General features: G+C 38.3%; 1 protein-coding gene across 3 annotated transcripts in view; it reads right to left on the bottom strand.

The window, feature by feature from the left end:
* Window positions 1-20154, bottom strand: part of LOC127567635 (zinc finger E-box-binding homeobox 2-like) — a 120247-nt gene that overhangs the window by 81721 nt on the left and 18372 nt on the right. The window contains exon 2 of one of the 3 annotated variants that reach the window (XM_052010620.1): window positions 19061-19165. The exons of the other annotated variants lie outside the window; for them this stretch is intronic. The gene's annotated coding sequence lies outside the window, so the exon portion shown is untranslated. The remainder of the gene's footprint in view (window positions 1-19060; window positions 19166-20154) is intronic. 3 annotated transcript variants of the gene reach the window in all.

Genomic DNA, 20154 nt, shown 5'->3' with positions numbered 1-20154 from the left:
GGGACTTAAACATATGGTGCCAAGTTCTTAAAAACATTGTCGCCTGGACCCTCAGCTGAACAGTATCTGCATAAGAAATTATTAATTTAGGGTGAGCTGGTCAATTGCTTTACTTTATACCTTGGCAGATGGATAGGTGGCAATTTTAATTCAATTTGCACATTAGAACTGGGCAGGCAAGCATTCAATTTAAATGGCCCAGATTAATTACATTACATAGAGCCACTGAAGTTGACCATACATAATTTTAGTTTGCTTAACTTAATGAGAGACAGAAAAACTTTTCATAAAGTTAGTGGTATACTGTATGATGTGCATGTCTGATCTCCAACTCCGTTGAGGCCCAATTGCAGGTAATAGTAATGAGTATCCTGGTGCATCAACCCAGCGAGGAATAGGTTGGCCCAAAAACATAGGTTTAAAATTTTTGGTTTTCACATAGATGCAGGGATGTTCCTCCAGGTCCCACAAAGAAAAGTTAGATCGTCTTCATGTCCCCTATCTTTCAAATGAAGCCACATCATTCTACCATTCTCCACCAATCATAGATGGCTCATTCACCTCCTCAGGGGAACATACGTGGTAATATCAGAATAGAACTTCACAGTTCTCCCAGTGTTCTGACCAATACTCTTCCTTCAAACAGCACCACTTTATCACTGTTTATAGGACACTAATGTGTGTAAAATGGCTGCCACATTTGCCAGCATCACAACAAAGTAATTCATTGAATGTGAATCATTTTGCAATGTTTCAGAGCAACAAGTTGACAGCTAATGCAAACCTTTTTATAGTCTACTGCTATCTCTTACAAAGTCCCACTTCACTGGATTATGTCTCACTCATTTCATGACGTAAGTAGGGTGTGTATTTAATGTTTATTGTTAATTTATATGTTAAGTCTAACAACATAGATGTGTTAGTGAATGGTATGCTGGATGAAGCTACATCACCAGCAGGGCAGGTGCTAAAGTCTGGCTTAAACTATGATGAAAGAATTATGCCACTTTGAGCAGCAAAAATGCAAGAGAGGCAAAAGGATATTTGCACCCAACAGAACAGCTTCAATCCATTCCCATTTACCTCATTGTCTTCAGTTACAAATCTCAATATTCCGGATATTTCCAGAGCAAGCAGCTGTATTAAACAAACTCCAATACAACTCTCAGGTGGAAGCTATAAATATTGTGCATTAGCAAGTCCTAGTTATTTCGAGCTTGTACGATGAAAGAGTCAGATTTAACCTCTCAAGTACCATTTCACTACAGACCAATTTTAAAGCAAGTAAAATGAGACACGGTAACTTGTTTCAGGTCCCTTCAATCGCTGCTACACCACAGACCAACTATAACTTGTTTTAAGTCCTCTCAATCATGAGTCCACCCCGGAACAGCTCCACAATGATTGAAAGTCTTTTGACCAACTCTGGATTTAAATGCAGTTCTCAGCAGCAAATAGTTAACACTAAATAATGTTCTGCATAAAATGAATTCCTTTGGACTTTTCAATCCAAGTTGTGTCTTGGTGGTACTGGTGAAGATTGCAATGAAATGAAGGCTTGTGATACCAGAGGATATATGTAAGAATGCAACCAGGCTTGAGTTCTTCTTGGTTTGCTTTCTTCATTGTTTGGTTTCTTCACTGCTTACTGCTAATGAATAAACACTATCTGGTTCTTCCGCTTCCTCAAATTGTACTTTCTAATTTATTTGACAGAAAATGTGCACATACAGCGGCATCCTGTAATCAGCACTTTCAGTCTTCCAGTCAGAGGAGAGAAAAAAAAGTGAGAACAAAACTCAGTTGATGGCAACAGGGTTCAGTCCCAATGAGATGTTCAACAGAGACTGAAGTTATACTGCGGCTAGTACAAACTACAATCAACAGGTGTTTTGACATCCAGCTTCTACAGGCACATTTGTGCAAATGTGTACCCTTGAGTCGTTTCGCGTCACTGCAAAACTCCATTTGCGGAGGACTGTTTCTGTCATTTTATGGAGATCTCTTTTGCTTAGAGAGAGCTGTGAACTCTTAGATCTGACTGGGTGGTAAGAAAATAATAATTAAACTGTATACAGCTATTAACAGTTTGTGTAAAATAAATTTGTAAAAGTGACAGTAGGAGGGAAAGAATAATAAAACTGTGACATTACTTTGAAAAAATAAATGGGAGAATCTATAGAAGAAAATTAGAACTGCAGAAAGTGTACAGCACAGTACACTGTGTGTATAATTAGAAGGACAGGTATTAAAATGTTGTTTCTGTGTTGTGACTGAAACACAATTCTACTTCTTACTTCACCAAAAAGGGTTGCTTTTTAACATGCAAATAAATAATTCCAATCTGTTCCATTCAACTCATTTCCTGTCAAGTTGCTTATTTATTTTTTAAACCTTTTTTATTAGACTGAGGTGTGGATTAGGTAATTACTGAAAATTCTAAGATTTGGAAGCTTGCCTTCCACTAGCAACAGGAAACTATAAATTGTACACAGAGTGAGAAATCCATTTTCTATGAAGATAAAGGACACGATTGGGCTCCAGAAGGGAAAAGGTAAACTCATGTCTTAAGCACATATATAAAAAAGATTTGGTTATATGCTAAACAATATAGACAAACCTCATATTATTAAAATGTTTAAATATTAATTATACCACTCTGTAGTAGCGATTGACTGCAAATGTTAACTATTCCTCTGAAGTTTTTGCAGCAAAAGAGAGACCATGTTCAAGAAGACACTCAGCTCCCATCACATCACTCCTGGATGCACAGCCAGCCTCACACCACCTGAGACAGATCACGATGTGTGTTGTACTCACTCATGCACGCCAAGCAATACACAGGTTTAGTGTAAAGCGACTTTAAAAGCTCATCGGGCACGTACTTTGCTTGTATGAAATACCTTATTCATGACAGAGCAGCAAGTGCCTAGGTAATTACTGGAATCAAGGTGGCCTCAGAAGTGTTTAAATCTACAAGGACACCAAGGGCATGAATAATGCAAAATAATTTGCATCTAAATTTTTTAAGTGTTCTTTATTCAAAAACTAAGATGCAGTTACGATTAAAGTTTGATGAGTTGGCGGCAGAACGCTTCCTAGCTGCTGCAGAAGAGCCACTTATTTTACTGAAATTATTTAAGATAAAGGGGCAGGAAGAGGGAAAGAGAGTGAGGAAAAGAGGATAAAAATTAGGGCCTGTTTGGGATACAGAAGCGGAATGATGACACTGGTAACACCATCCAGTTTACAAATGGTGCCAGACTGCCACTTGTGAACTGCAATCTGACAAGGGCGATTTGATATCATAGCTCTGCTTCACTCTAATTTATTGCATATATAGGACACAAGTCCCTGTGTACTCATTTCACAGTTTTTCAAATGAAATTACTTTCATACAGTATTTCCCAACATACCCCTTATATGAAAGTCAGAGAAAACATTATTAAAATTTATGCAAGGAGGTATTATTATGTTTGATCAACCCACAGATGGCAATGCATTCAAATCTGTAATACAGACAGCAGTAGGTTTCAATGCACACTTTTATTTTACCCTTTCTCTTTGATGAAAGATTCCAACCCACAACTGTCCCCCCTTCCCCACCTGACACTAGGGACAAAAAAACTTTTGAGGTGTGAATTTATCATCTAGCAGCTGTTAGATATATTCTAAAACCTGCTGGCTACCAAAACAAAGACAAAAAAACACATACAGTCCCACACACGCAGATTCACACATGGACTCAGACAGATACACACACAAGCACATACACAAATCTACCTCCATAAAACATAGAAACACATATGCATAAGCAAACACACACACACACACACACACACACACACACACACACGATGAACTCAAACACACATTCATCCAGATATATAAACATACATACACATATGTACATACACATACATAGAAACATATGTGGTCAAACACATGCATACACACAGAAACAAACATTTGTAAGCACACACAAATGCATAGAGATCAAATGCACTTGGAATTCTGCAAGCATATACAGAACTAGACATCCATACACGTAGAAACACATGCTGACAAACATACATACTAGAAAACATACTACATCAGAAAGACTTCCAAACACATTTACGGATGCACATGTGCAGTGCACACTCACAAAATCTGCTGTTGAATTTGCTGATTATAGTCTACAAACACATAAGCTGTGGAAAGCTAAACCTACTGAAACACCTGCTCGCTGCCCAGACTCTGGGAGAGGGAAAAAACAGCTTGTAAATCGACACTAGGAAGAGATAGCTGACACAGTGTATAAAATCAGAGCATTTTTAATGTAAAATCTTCGTTTCATCCAAACTCCCTGAGTATGTTCACCAATATATTATCATTTCCAAAGAGGACAATCTTACAAACAATACCATGTTTGGCTGTTCTCAACTTTCTGAAGAAATGGATAAATTACCCCACTACATTCTTTATTTAACAATGTGACATTGTGCTAAAAATACTTTTTTTTGAAGTCTGAGGTGCATTATAAAAAACAACTACAGTCTAAAGCTTTTGAAAGGCAGCTTGGAAAAGCTATTTTGCTTTTGGAAGTAAATACTTTTTTTGGGCCAGGGTGAGAGGTGGGGGTTGGGTTGGCAATGGGGGTGGATGGTGGGGATCTCTTAGTAAGAACAAAGAGCTGGTGGAATATCTTGAAAGATAATAGTTCGTTTTCATTGTTTTTCGCAGCAAGAAAGAGAAAAAGTAAAAAGTAAAGTTCACTGCATTTTTGCTTTGGATCTGATACATAAGTTCTGAGCAATGCAAATGACTAGCCACATTGGATTTTTGTGTGATACTTTTCCTTCCTTTTTGCTCCCGGATTTAAACAAAGGATAACAATTTTTACTCTCAAACAAAGAATTTCCCTGAACGGACCCCCTGCCCAGCAGGTCACCTATCTTTGCGACAGTTTTTCTTTTCCCACGCTAACCCTGGGGCTCATTTGCATAAGGACTCTGTTGTGACAATTAGTTTCAGGTGAGCTGATTTCTATGCATCTGGGCCCAAGACATTGCAGCTACTCCAGGCCTCCCCGATGCCTTTCCTAATTGCGACTGACTGGCACCAGACACAATCGCCCGCTTGAATCAGCAAATTGTCGTCTCAAGTAACATGTTGCGACCTCGCATTGCGCAAATCATATCACTGCGCCCAGTGAGGTAAACAAGGAATAAAGCGAATTCAAAGACCAGCACAATAGCCAGTTGATCCTCCCCTTTCACCTCCTGACTGTTACAAGTTTTTTTAAAAAAATCTGTTCTGCTTGGTGCCTGGGCATCTTTCTGTCACTTTTCTGGAGCATTGTCAAGTTCCTGTGTACAGAAATGTATAATTATCATGTATCCGTGAGGGAGTGTATAATTTTCCCCAATGATGAAAGGGATCCAAGACCACTAAAGCTACCCCTGTCTCAATGCAACAATTATGTTTTTTCTCTCGCCCTTTATTATTGTGTTGTTTTGATTGCCCCCCCCCCCTCCCCACCAACACCCCACTCCAATAATCTTGCACAGATCCACACCTTTTGGCAAGGAAGCTCAAACAGATGCCGGAGGTAGCAGCATCGGAATATAAGCGACAAGTCTTATTTTAAAGTTGAGTTATTTGTTCTAACAATGATAATTTTCTTTCATAAAAACACTATTGATTTGCATTTTCTTTACCAGGGTCCTCTCAACGAGAGGGAAAGAGAGAGAGAGAGAGAGAGAGAGAGAGAGAGAAAGACAGAGAGGAGGGGAGAAAGAAAATGATGTGCCATTTGTTTGCCTAGGCAAAGCTGATCTGGTTTGCCCTACATGCCCTCTTAATCCCAGCAGAATCCACCTTCAATGAATGGGGCCAGATTGTGTCACCACCATGCATGCTGTTCATGGCTCTCAGGACTACAGATACCAAACATTATTGCAAAGTAGGAACTCCTGTTCATGCTGTTTATCACAAAAGTAGTGACTCACAATGACACTCCAACTACCTCACTTTCCTTGTTGTAGCACAACCCTCACATAGCAGAAGGAGAAAGCTCTGGCCTATTGATATTCCTTGACAGAACAACAAACAACATGCTGGAGGAACTCAGTGGGTCATGCAGCATCTGTGGGAGGAAAGAAATTGTCAATCTTTCGGGTTGAAACCATACAACAGGACTGATGCAGGGTTTTGACTTGAAAGGTCGACAATTTCTTTCCTCCCACAGATGCTGCTTGACCTGCTGAGTTCCTCCAGCACATTGTTTGTTGCTCCAGGTTCCAGCACCTGAAGTCTCTTGTGTCTTCCTTGACAGAACTCTTGGTTCAGCTCCCAAGAAGTTCCAACTCTGAGAACTGCCAAAACTATGTAAGGATGTGACCCATATCACCGGTGCAAGTTGTAAGCCACACATGCAGACCAAGAAAAGCGCAAGAGAAGAAAAAATTATTGTTGACCATGAGGCAACACTTTATGATCCTGCACTAACTGCTCTCTCTCTCTCAATACCTCTTTAAGTGTAGCCTGATTTCGATGTTGTAAGGAAACTCAGTCACTCTGAACTCTTAACTTTTCAGCTTAAAAGGGAAGGATCTGGTGCACCTCAAAACGATTCACATCTGGAATTCTGTGTACATGATGTAACAAAGACCACCGAAGACCTGGAGCAGAAGGCGTCTTATTTGGGAGATGCATCTTTTCATCTGCCTCTCTTTTGAATTATAAGACCATACCTTGTGCAATGAAGTCCAACAAAGTGTCACCCTTCCTTTTCTCTGTCTCATGCAAAGCATATGTACAAAATCCACCCAAGTGATTTTACATTTTGCATGCTGAATAAAAGGAAATCTGCATTTTTTTTGACATCATCCTGAATCTCCACAGATTCATTGAATCCTTAAAAAGGTTTGCAAGGCAATAAAGTTACATTTTACAAAATGTGCATCGGTAAGCATTTACTAAGATTATCTCCATGCTATTCTAAATGAAATTTAAATAACTGCAGATGCTGGAGATCTGAAATAAAAACTGAAAATGCTGGAAGCACTCAGGGTCTTTGACTGGAAAAGCTCATTCTGCTTCTCTTTCCACAGGTGTTGCCTGATATGCTGAGTGTTCCCAGCAACTTTTGTATTTAATTCTGTGTTATTCTGATTTGGTTGCAGCCTATCGATTATTAAGCATTGGAATTTGTTGGAGATTATACTAAATTTCGTTTAGGCACAGTAGTGTAGTGGTTAGCGTAACACTATTACAGTGCCAGTGACCCGGGTTCAATTGCGGCCGGGGTCAGTAAGGAATTTGTACGTTCTCCCCGTGTCTGCGTGGGTTTCCTCCGGGTGCTCCCATTTCCTCCCACATTCCAAAGATGTACGGGTTAGGAAGTATGCTATGTTGGCACTGGAAGCATGGTGACACTTGCGGGCTGCCCCCAGAACATTCTACGCAAAGGTGCATTTCACTGTGTGTTTTGATGTACATGTGATAATAAAGAAATCTTATTTTGTTTGGATTGACATTGTTTCAAATTTGATGATTCCCAAGGTTTAATATTAAATAGTATTGGGTGCCATTTATGATAATCAGCAATGTTGACCATTACTCTGAGTGCTGGATATTAGTATCTGGTGGGTGGAACACTTATTTAGCATTGTTGTACTCCTTTCTCACTAAAAAGCTCTTTCCATTATTCAGAAGATGTATGAACAGTAGAATTATAGCAGGTGATGTTTATGATCAAGTAGCCAATATCCTTGATGGATAGACAGCGGCTATGGTGGAGCAGATAGTACTAATTCAACCCCTGCTCTGCTTGAAGTAGGCCTTGTCTTTATTGGTGTAAATAGTCCCCTCATGGAGCAGGCAGCACCCATGTTGGAAAGTAGAAAGAATAGGAACAGAAGTAGGCCACTTAACCTATTGAGTTTAGAGTCATCAAGTCCTACAGCACAGAAACAGGTCCTTCATCCCAACTGGTCCCTGCCAACCAAGATGCCCATCCAAACTAGACCTATTTGCCAGCATTTGCCCCATAACCTTCCAAACCTTTCCTATCCATGGACCTGTCCGTGTGTTTATTATTCCATTCAATGAGGCTACGGCCCTTCCTCCATGTTCCCCATACCTCATAATATCTTTGGCTCATACAATATTTATTCATTTCAATTTTAAATTAAAAATTGACCGAGCATTAATTGTCATTTGTGTGAGAAAGCCTCACCATTCTACCATTCTTTGCACATTGAAATGTTTCTTCATGCCTGAGAAATCTGGCTCTAATTTTGAGACAATACTCCTGAGTCCTTGATTCTCTACTCAAGATTGGTATCTGCCAATGTTAGTACCTGCCCATTATCCCCACTCTCCATCTCCTGGTAGTCAGATCATTTTCAAATCACATCAACGATATCCAGGAGCTTCAACTCGAGTTGACAGTCACTTATGCAGGCCAACATCAAATTCTGAAAGTCTATGTAAATCTCATCTAAAAATACTTTTCTGTCCAACATTTCACTTGGGTTCCTCAGGCAAGATCTATTCTGTATAGTGGTTCACACTGATCAGCTGAGAAACATAGATGACACCCACAGTGGAGATGTCAGTGTCCTTAATGGTGCAGGCTTTGACCATTGTACAGCAGTAAGTGCCCTTAGTACTGGAAGTCTTATCTATAGCAGAGTGGGCAATGCCCATTTTCAAGAGCGTGTTGAAATGCTGCAAGGAAGATTACTCAAACCATACATGGCTGGCTATTGTGGTGACAATGTTTTCTAAACTGGAACAACTCAATCTATCATGGACATTCTGACATGTGTCTCCAACCCCCACAACTCCAGGAAATACTATCTGCTCAGCCCTGCAGGCATATGAACTGTAACTTTCATTGCAAATATCTGTAAAAATCGTTTTGTCACATCCATGTTATTTTTACACTGTTATCATCAGAAAAAGACACATCCTTTACAAAGCTACATTTAAAAAAAGACAGCAACACCACACTCAAGGGATGTTTCGGATAGGCACAGTACCAGAGCAGACCGCTTTGGTGATTATAATGGTAAAGAATAAATGGCATACAGTTGTGTCGCATCTTCCCATTTTCTGGACATCCCAAAGCCCATGAAATACTCTTAAAGTGTAGTCACTGTCATAATATGTGAAATGCATCAGCCAATTTGCACACAGTAATTTCCCATGGAAAGCAATGTGATCATTTGTTGTAATGATGTCAGTTAATGGTCCAGTTGGAAACACTGGGGAGATAGCCTCTGTTCTTTTCTGACTCAACATCATGGGATTTTTTATGTCACTCAAAGGTGTGACTTTTGACAAAGGTGTGACTTTTGAGCTGCCACACAATGACAATGGTGTACCGACTTTGTTGGAATGCCTAATAAGTATTTTAGTAAACTAAATAAAGTTTGTAACACTACACTAAATTAGAAGTTCAGTGAAAGGCATCACAACGTCTTCCATCAAACATAAACAATACAAACGATGCTGCTGTACCAAGTTAAAATACTGACCTTGCCCCTTGAAAATTCAATTATACGGTTTGTATAATTGAAAAAATACACAGCCTTAATGATGACATATGGACCATCATGATTTTCACAATTCTTTCCTATTGTATCGTTAGCATCTCTCTTTTGTGGAGGGGCAAATTAACAGATGTTCTAATCTTTGCTCAGCACTCCCTGCTTCTACTGAAGGAATATGGTTATCATGGTTAATCCAGGCATTAAGCTCCCATCGCTTTCACCCCAATCCACCCTACCATCTCCACCCTCACTGTGTCCACAGGGGCACAATTTCAACAGGGATTAGTCAAAAACTATCAAGAGAACTGGATCCTGCACAATATTTCCCATTGGTAAATTGCACAGAAATGATGAGCTGAAGTACCCACTGTTGTCATATAGCTGAGATCAACTACCCAATACAGATTTGGAATCAAACTTGGTTTTGCAGTCTGGACAATTGATTGACTCATTAGTCTATCAATTCCATGCAAATCCACACATAATGAGCTTTTCAGGTCGGACAATAAACGTGCCCTCTCATTTGGAAATGAGAAACCAAGCTCTTAAAATTCGAGCAGGGAAGTTATCCAATTGTTTTGGCTCTCACCAATATTATTTAAAACTAGATTATTTGATCACTTACCCAATGCTATCTGTAGTCTCTTGCTGTGCACAAATTGGCTGTTGCATTTCTAGGCACTGGAATAGCTATTTCTTTGGTAATGAAGAAATTGGGGATATCCCAGGGTTATGGAAAGTGTGAGATAAATGTAATATCTTACTTCTTTTGTGAGCAATATAAATGAGACTATAAATAGACATCATTCAAAAGTAAGCTAAAAACTGTGTTCCCTTAATGCTTCACACTTATGGTTGGTGGCATCAACTTGTGCCTCTCAAGTCAATAGCCCAGATGGTGAATATTTCACCAAGGTGGTAATGGAGGCTGCTTTTCACTGTGAAATTACTATTCAGACACAAAGTTTACTCACTCTTATCTGAATGTTTAGCAAATTGATACCTAATGTGACCTTTCTTAAGATTTATTTCATGCTTTCATTTCAGTTGAATGATCTTTCATTTTCAACTCTAATGGCGCAATTAAATTCAAGATGGCAGGGCAAGGGTCAAGGGTTGGGTGTGGAGGGAGAAGGGCAACAATGAGCATGATGTCGTATTGTGAAACACAGACATGGTGTGACAGGATACAGGCTCAACATCTGCTGCGATCTCCAACTGGATTATGCCTTTCTCTCACTCCTAACTTCCAAAAGAAATTAATCATGAATTCACATGAACTAAGTTGCAGAAAAAGACAAAAAGAGTTTTACCATGACATATGTGTACACTGCAGCATGAGCATCCTCTAATATGTGGCATTAACAAAGGTCATGATACTCACAACTAGTGGGTGTACATTTATAAGTCACATGTTAGTAGTATGCTATTTTATCAAGAATTTATGCTGGTCACAAGTCCTATGAATTTGCCCTTGATCTGTGATTCTTAATCCTTCTGCCTGAACATTCATTTTGCTGACAACAATCATATTTGGTATACAAAATTACCTCAAAGAACTGGCCTGATTATTTGTTTCAAATTCTTGCCAAGCCATGTTACCAATTATTGTGAAAGAATTACACAGACTATGCAATAAACTGACATGCGTAGGACAGTTTGAGGTGAGTGTGTCTCTCCCCCTTTCCCAGTTACAGGATACAACTGGAATAAGTCACAGCAAAAACAAGTCGCATTGCCATGTAAAGGGTCTATGACAGGCTATGGGTTTTGATGTTTGGTGACTTTGTAGGACTGCAATTTGAAGTTAAAAAAAAGCTGTAATTGAACAACATCCTCATTTATAATAAGACAGCCCTGGGTGAGGTGCAAGGCAGTTACATAATCAGCAGTTTGAGATCATCTCCTACGTTTGTACAGTTTACAACATCTGGATGGCTCAGATCTTCAAAGCATTTTAAACAGTCTTTGCTTTTGTTAATGAGTAAAATTGCAGAGATTTATTCGTTCAAAGGACACATACCACTGCAGTACTTATGAAATGAATAATCATAATTAATTTTTCCTGTGTTTTAGAGTTATTAATGTGATATAAGTATATTTAAAATTATGAAAGGAAATAAAAATTAGAAATGACTAGGTTCCCAATTCTTATCAATGATTGGAGAACTTCTGGTGTTGCTTTTACCCCCCTGATTCAATAGAGCTGGACTATCTACCCTGGTTATTTGTACCCTGAGGAAGGCAGGCATGTCTTACGGAGGCTTAGAGAAACCATATTCCTCACAGCCAGCTCAACTCATTGAACTAGTTTAACATAACTGTTAGCAATGACAATCACAGAAGCCTATTGTAAGGATGCTTCCTTAGGAGGAGACACACCTATTTAGCTGTCCCATTGCGGATTTCAATCCAGATATAACCACAACACCCTGGATGCTTTGAACTTGGTAGATTAAAACACCATGGTTCAAATTATAGGGACATTACATTTAGGATGCAGTGTTAATCCCATGTTCACAACTTGCAGGAGCATGTCAGCGAGGTTTCACCTCACTAAAATTCCAATTTCTATTCAATCTTGCAAAATTAACACGAAACGGCACATCAGCAGAATCCTCCCCCACTCTACTTCATTTATAAATTGCAAGAATGATGCCATTATATATTATTAATTTCTGCTGTTCGCCACTGCAGTGATAGCACCGAGCCGCGGATGTTCGAGCTTTGTAATTAGGTTCTAGTAGGGCAGCCATCCGTCCCTTTTCAAAAATTTACAGGATTCTTAATCACACTGCTCATTTGACTGTGCAGTAGCAAGTACAGTGAAACACAAACAGGCCACGTTCGTTTACACAGGAACACCTGCTTAGCCTGATAGCAGATGTCACTGTGAAGAGAGAGAGAGAAAAAAAGGGAAAAGAGAGATCAGCACGTGACAGCCAAATGATATGCATTTTTAATTTTCTTTTACTTCTGTTCCCAATAGATATTAACTCTGCCCTACCAATTCCTTGATCTTTTCTTTAAGTTTGGTAAGGTGACACCCCTCCAGTTTGCTAGCTGTGATTTAAATAGCAGTTTTTGTATTGCATTTGCTCACTTCTTTATGAGAACCTGTAGCTCCTGAGTAAAATATTATGTCTGACTTATACAATAACACGTGTGGTGGAGGCATTTGTGGATATGGTTCCTTTAGTTGTAGTGACATTGCATGTACTTGTGAAGATTTCTTTCATTTAATGCTCCTGAAAAATTAACTGCTATAGTTTAGAAATCGTTAGTTTAGATGCTATAGTTTAGAAACACTATAGTTTAGAGATTGTCCATTGCAGAAACCTTAACACCCATTTATGATGTTGTGATGAGACCAATTTTTATTCTTGGACCTGTAATTTAAATAGATTTTGTAAAGTGGCACAGGTACAATTTACTCCTGAATGCTTCAGGAAATGGGTTAGACTGTTTAACCAAGAAAAGGAAGCTTTCTTCAATGCTCTCCGTTCAATCAGAGGTCAACTTATAAGTGTTTCCAGTCACCTTTGAAAACTGGTAAAATAAATACATGTGGTTTCAGAAGTTCCAATTTGTTGACTGTGAATCAACCATAAGGACAGAGCAAGTAACATCAAGTAATGTACAACTCTTTAATTAAAATGATATACTTTAAAGAAAGCTGTCAACAAAAATATGTTAATTTTCAGACAGGAGCTGCAGCACAAAATTGGTAAGCACTGGTTAATTAGCAGTAGCACAAAATGGTGACAGAAGCAAAAGCAGAGATTCTGTAGAGATTCAAAAAGTTATATTGCATCTTAACATATTTCAAAAAGAATAATGCTCTGAAAAGAATAGCAATTCATACGCCTCTAACCATTTTTGATCTCTACAAATTGGCCTGCATGTGCATGTAGAAAAGTCGAGCTTGCAAGACAGAAAATCTGCACAGCATGGGTCCTTTAGAAAGTCATGATATATCAGTTACCAGAACACTATGCTTCTGAATGGAATGGGAATTATTTTTTTTTCGGAATATTAAAGTTTATTTGAACAAGTAAAAGGCTTCACCATTTTGAGGTTTATTAAGTGAAATTGTCAGAACAGCAGAAATTGAAACAGATTTTACACATCATAGCACAGCAGTAGGTCATAATATTGTGGACGCTCTGCAAAGCAGTTTCTTCACTAGATGGTTAATGTATAGTTTTGCCCCAGAAGTAAGCTATTTTGCAGCCCAGTACTTATATTATGTACAGCATGCAGACATGTAAAAAGAGTAGCAGGGACGACAGTGTAAAAAGCAGTGTGTGGGTGCTTATTAAAAGCTTGGCTCTCTCTTTGGCAATATTGTGTAGTTAATGTTAATTTTTGCTTTATTATTTACGGTGAAATAGGATGCAATATTAAATTCGTCAAATCTTGTTCCTTTTCACTGACCTATACACTATAAATTTAGCCTCTTTCCATCATTATGGACAAGCTTCCAGAGCTCTTAAGAATACAGGGCAATGGACCCTTTCCTTTCATTGACATGCATAGCCAGATGAGAAAGCAAAAAGGAGCTCTGGGGACTTTTAAACTTTGACAGTTTTGTATGTGATTGCAGTGCTAACTTTAATTCACATTCTGTAGCTTGTTTGCTTCAAATGGGTGGTTTGATACTTTTGGTACTCAAAGTCCAGATAGTTTTGCACGCTAATCTGGAGTGTTCATGGCTGAAATAATACTTGTTGCATTTCAACATACATTATTTGTCCCGTTGGGTGAGTAACTGAGACGGCAGGATTTCTGTTTGCCTTTCACAAACCCCCACAAACACTACACCTTCACCCCACAGAAATAATAAAATGTTAGAATAGCCATTGATCTCAGTGGTTACTAATACTTCCTGAACATATGTTTGATTAGTTACCCAACAAGTGTAAATTGGCCAAAGATATGCTGGAGAGATTAACCACCATCAGTGTTACCCCCACTCCTCCTTACCTCCAACCCCAACATCCCCTTTCGCCAAGTTTTCCAAATGTTTTGTGATTTTATCAATACCATGGGATCCCATCTGTGAACTCGGTTCGGGCAGAGAAAAGATTGCAAGTGTGCACACAATCTTTACAAATAGCTAGCACTGTGACCTGTTAGAATTGACATATTGATTGCTTCAAATATAATGATTGTCCATTGCATAAACTTCATTTTCAAAGCATAGACACATTTGGAGCTCTGTCTTTTTTTTCCCACATGGATCAATTATATGCTCACGTAATCCTGTTACCTGTGAAATCCATGCATGCTTTCCCATTTGCTGCATATCCTAGGCGTGCAAGTTACATTATGTGGATATAAGCAAACAGTGTGTTTGCTAAAATTAGGGATTGTTTTCCACTGACAGCTCTAGAGCTGAGAGCGATGCCTCCCTTTCCCCTCCCCCTCAGAGAGAATCAGAAGACAGATTACCAAATTATTCAATCCAGAACCAAAAAATAATGGACTATGAAAATAGCCCATTAAACACTCTGGAGATAAATAATCTTCTTTCTTCAATTAGCAGGTACTTACTGCCTGTTTGGGTAAGTTTAACCAAGAACTAGAATGTGCAAAAGCACCCATTTAATGTAATTTTGCTTGTTACTTGAGATTTTTTTTTAAATTAATTGATTTATCCTTTGTCTTTTCTTCCATTTACAGAGACAAAAATTTGCTTATATCAACTCTATTTAAAATAATTCATCCAAGCCTGGTGTAGAAATGTCAGGTAATGCCATGCTGTGAATCCCCTGTCAACACTTAATATCTGAAGCCTTACGTGGAAAAGAGACTTGGGTGAGGTGATAGGTTGCTGTCATCTTCAGGAATCCAAACACTATCAAAGAAGGGGGGAGGAAAAATACCAGCCGCAATAAATGACTTAATTGCAAGTTTTATAAAACCTTCCATCTGTGTGTTTCTTCATTTTCAACAGTATAACTGATAGCTGGCAATACCTTCTTCTCTAGGGTCTGAGGAGAGAATCTTTTGTGAATAAGGATTAAATTGACATTATTCTTGTGAGCCACATACCCTTCTGCGGGTTTGTAGAATGCAAACAATAAATTCCGGGGAAAAGTTGTGGTGGAAAACAATTGAGAATCACAACCTTGTATGAATGCAGGCATTTACACCAACCCCAAGGAACAGACCCCCCTTACATTAGGGTCAGATGTGCTCCTGGGATACTTGAAACCAGATTGATGGTTTAAATGTGCGCAGGAAAAGTCCCAGAAGATTATGTAACTGTGGTATTGGTAGGAAAATTGGAAAGGGTCAATTAAGTTGTGTACTATCAGAACAATAAATAATAAACAAATTAAAGTTTATGGGTACCAACACTCAGAATTTAGGCATAAAACATGCAAATGACAACACAAGATACAGAACATGCACACTTAAATGCTGACAACACATAAACATTAACACAAACATATAAGTACCAAACTAGGCTTCCCAATATCTCCTGCATTTATTTTTTCTTCCCTTCAGTTGCTCCTCAGGCAGCTCATTCACACTAAACTTGTCGAATACAATTTGTTTCCTGAAAGGTTCACAAAATCCAGAATACCTTATGAAATATTGCCTAACCTGCCTTACTGGAATGGTTCGATGAAGCATAAAGGAAGCATATAAAAAGCGGCTACATGCTTACTGTGAAGAACAAGCATTAGGTGTACCTTATTAAGCTTGGCAATAAAAAGTGGCATATTAACCAGGTTTGGCATGCCTTAGAAAGAGGCATCTTCAGTCCCAGGACACAGCCAAATGAAAAATACAAACATCCAATGTCAGACCAAATAAAACTCTGGCAATTTGTCACTTAGCTGTAAGAGTTTCCTGACCTTTGTGACAGGTCATGGAATGTCATATAGGCAATGCACATATGTATTTTAGTTTGCAATAAGATAGCAGTTTGACAAATGTATATGATTTATATTAAACCTAGAAAAAGCAAAGTTGTGGATTTTTCCCCTTAACTTTATTGAAAGAATCATTTTTGCAATATGGTTTTTGGAACAAGACAAGTGGTAAGGCAGAAGTGCATAGCTGAAATTAACCCGTGGAGGTTAGGTCTGTTTTCTTTCCCTACGTGGGGCTTGCTTTTGTGTCTTATATTATAAAAAGCATAATTCAAACATTATCTCTGTCACACAGCACCATTCCAGAAGTTAGATTACACCAAGCTAGCAAAACTCATGCAAAATCTTACAATTTATCAGAAGTTATTATAGTACCATTTGTAGCTCTCTCCTATTCTAGACAATTAATTCCTGGTAGCCAATTATTATTGCCTAATGTTAGATAAAGTGCAGATTATTCCACCTGCTATTTTTCCGACTTTTGTTCCTTTCTTAGGGGAAAATGGACAGATTGTGATCATTCAAGCATGTACAGGAGCTATCAAAAACATCAGTACTATGACTAATTCAATGTCTCTTTCATTTATTTTGCACCCAATATGTTAAAGTAGTTATAATATATTACAAAAGTCCTCTTAGATGTAATTGGAAGAAAAACAGGAGTTTTAATGCAGAGAACAGCGGCTTGCATTTGACAAGGTGCCACATAAGAGGCTGGTGCATAACTTAAGAGCCTAAAGTATTGGAAGAAATGGGTTAGCATGGGTTGAAAACTAGCTGTCACATAGAAAATGATGAGATGGAATAAATGGGTCCTTTCAATTGGAGGGAAATAACTAGAGCAGTACCCCAGGATCAGTTCTCGGCCCTCAACTGTTTACTACTTACATGAATGACCTGGAGGAGGGAATAAAATGTAGGTTTCTAAGTTTGCCAATGATACAAAAATAGGTGGAAGTGCATGTTGTGATAAGAATATTGTGATTCCATGATGAGATATAGATAAGATTGAGTGACTGGGCAAAAAACTAGCAAATAGAGTTTAAATATGGATAAGTGTGAGCTCATGCACTTCAGCAAAAGCAATCAACAGGTGGATTATTATCCAAATGGAGAGAGACTGCAAACGAGTGAAGTTCAGAGGGAACTTGATGTTCGAGTGCATGAATCACAGGAAGTTAGCTGGCAGGTCCAATGCATAGTGAAGAAGGCAAACAGCATGGGGTGTTTGAGAATAAGGAGACTTTGTTACAGTTGTACTGGTTGTCGGTGAGGCCACACCTGGAATACTGTGCACAGATTATGTCCCCTTACCTGTGAAAGGATATAGTAGCAATGGAGGCATTCCAAAGGAGATAGAAAGGAGATACACCAAGCTAATTCCTGAGGTTGAAGAGAGGTTATACAGTTTGGGTTTGTATTCCTTGGAGTTTAGAAGAATGAGAGGAACATAAACGATGCCAAGGAGCTTGACAGGGTAGATGTTAAGATGTTTTCAGTAGTGAGAGAGTCATGAACAAGGGGAATCACTACAAGATAAGGGGTTGCTCATTTAAGTGTGTTGAAATTTCTCCTGTCTCAGAGGGCAGTGAATCTCTGGAATTCAAGGATCAAGGAAGTATGTGGACTCGCACAGAATAGGAGTTGAGGCCAGCATAAGTCAGCCATGATCATAGTGAATGGCAGTGCAGGCTTGAGGGGCCTGGTGGCCTTCTCCTGCTCCTATTGTCTTGTACTCTTGTGTTCTTGTGCACAATATACAGTGTATTTCTGTTGGGTCTGAACTGGAGTACTCTGGTATCACCAGGTTTACTGCCTTTTCCACAAAGTATGGGAAAAGAAAGTGTATGGATCAAACATAAAAGCCCATCAAATTTACTGTCCAATTTAACAAGCAAAAATAATATAAATTAAACCACTTAAATAGAAGACGGGAACTGTGTAGGTGAGTTTTTTAAAATAAATCATACATCTTTGCATGTGTTCATCTCATCTGTGTACAAGTACTGTAAAAATACATTTATTTAAGCTGAGCATATTCTGTATAAAATCATCCATTTAAATTTAATGCAGGTAATATACAGACCATTGTATTCAATAGAGCACATAAAGCAGACACAAACATATTAAAATACAGCGCATGCTGAGTAAATGTGTCCTCCTAAACAGAGCACATATTGTATAAACATGCTGACTTAAATAGAGCATGCACTACCTAAATGTATTTCTTTATATAGACAATACAAAATAAATGTCCCTGTTTAAGTAAAGTGCATATACTATATAATCATCTCCATGTCAAACACATCTGCACAAATATATTCCTTTAAACAGAACAAATAGTACACATATTATATTAACATATTTACTTTGAGCATATCCTGCATAAATGGGTGCAAGGAAATACAACATGCAAGGTATAACTGTGTTGATTAAAATAAAGCACAGCTATCATATAAACTAACATATTCAGGTAGAGCACACTATGTATAAATATTTAACTAGATTGCATATTGCAGGAAGACATCCATTTAGGTAGAGTACAGTTACTACATAAACATCCTTTTTAAATTGATGCATTCAGTACAAACACATCCTTTTAAATAGTTACTAGATAATCATACACACTTGTACAGACCACCTGTAAGACCACTTGGGGGAAGTACCAGAGGTCATCTGAACTTAATGGAACTGTCCCCTAGCATGAGTCTTTACATTCAGGAGAGGAATAGTCTGGGGAGAAAATTGGAGGAAGAGGAAAATAGTAAACACTGCATAAGTGTGAATTTTGTATTACAGAATACATTTTAAAATTTCTGACTTAAACCACATCAAAGGTACTGTGCAAACTGGTACATTCATATATTGCATAATCATGAAATTTAAATAGAATGTATATTTTATAAATGTATCATTTATGTACAATGTACTGTTAAATGTGCTATTTGAAACAGATCACAAGCACTGTAGTAATGTCTCAAGTGAAACCAACCAAAAACTGTTCTAACGTGTTTTATTAAGTATGGCATTAAATTCTAACTGTCCACATGTACCGGAATGGTTTTGATCAGTTTGACGTACCTAAATATACTTAAATGTGTGAATGACATCCTTCACAGTTCCAAGGTGCTGCATGAAGTTTTCTCTTTGGCCTCACTTTAATCTTAAAATATGATACTATTCACAGCCATCTACTGTAAGGGCATATCTACTTTACATTTCACGTTATTTCAATAAAACAATTCAACACTTACGTTCTTTTCACAATCAGATTTATAACAACAGAAGAGCAAAAGACCAAAGGTCCCATAACTCATGCTTGGATTAAGTCCTGCAGGCCTGCGGAACAATTTCAGCACTTGTTCAGGTGCAGATTGCCACAATGAGTTAACAGGTTCTACGTGCAATGATCACACCACAAGCAACTTAACTTCTTCCAGAGAAGAAAGAAAACTTTATCTATTTCTCCACCTTGAAAAAAGAAACTATTAAGCTAGCTCCCTGCGTGCATTTAATGCTGCAAAAGTCTATTCCAAGTCTTAGACAAAATTCAATGTGAGAAAACATCCTCACATAGCCTAAATATTTATCAAACACTTTCACCTGCAGACTGCACGTGGAGAAGGAGGTAATTGTTCATTTAAGCACTATCTTGTGTTTGAGGGGGATAAATTATGTTGTCACTGACTGAAATTAAGAGCAATTTCTGCAGACAATTTCCC

The sequence above is a fragment of the Pristis pectinata genome, chromosome 1 (assembly GCF_009764475.1).
Source record: "Pristis pectinata isolate sPriPec2 chromosome 1, sPriPec2.1.pri, whole genome shotgun sequence".
NCBI lineage: Eukaryota > Metazoa > Chordata > Chondrichthyes > Rhinopristiformes > Pristidae > Pristis > Pristis pectinata.
The sequence above is the reverse complement of the archived record's forward strand: the minus strand, read 5'-3'. Positions and strand labels throughout refer to the sequence as shown.